Below are 631 nucleotides of genomic sequence, written 5' to 3' on the forward strand. Positions count from 1 at the left end.
AGCGGTTTCACGTTATCGTATTCCCCTAAAAGCCCCTTACATGCTAAATCTTTTAAATTTTAACTACTTTATTTCGTATTTCCGGTTCTTTTTTGTTTTCGCTTTTGCTTTTCACTATTACACCTCAAAATTGATCTCTTTGACTTAGTTGTTTAACTTTGTCAACAACCTGCTATAAGTTAGACTTTGGAACAATCCTCCTTGTGACGTAAGGGATCACATGTACATGCAGAGTCCCTTAGGCAATTCAAATGTCTACTTCAAGAAGTACATTAGGGCCCGGAATTCGTGTAAAGCAAATTCAACAACATATCCAATATTTTACATTATATTAAGCATATATCAGTTTTTTAAAGCTGACGAATTTCATCGTGATTAAATAAAGGTTATCTATATATCTAGTAAGTTTGAAATCTTCCTTCCTCAGATTTCACCAACAGCAGTTCCCAACATATTTGGCCAAATTATGCAACATCGATCTCGCAGTTAAGTTGGTTAATTTCACAGCGTCACGATATGGGCGATTAAACCTTTCGCTGTTAATCTTTCGCCGTAGATGAAGACTTATTTCCAGTCATTCATTTATTTGCTATGATTTGGATTAGTTATGGCAGTCATTGGCAGCTAAGCA

This window comes from Orbicella franksi, chromosome 1 (genome assembly GCF_964199315.1).
Source record: "Orbicella franksi chromosome 1, jaOrbFran1.1, whole genome shotgun sequence".
NCBI classification, from domain to species: domain Eukaryota; kingdom Metazoa; phylum Cnidaria; class Anthozoa; order Scleractinia; family Merulinidae; genus Orbicella; species Orbicella franksi.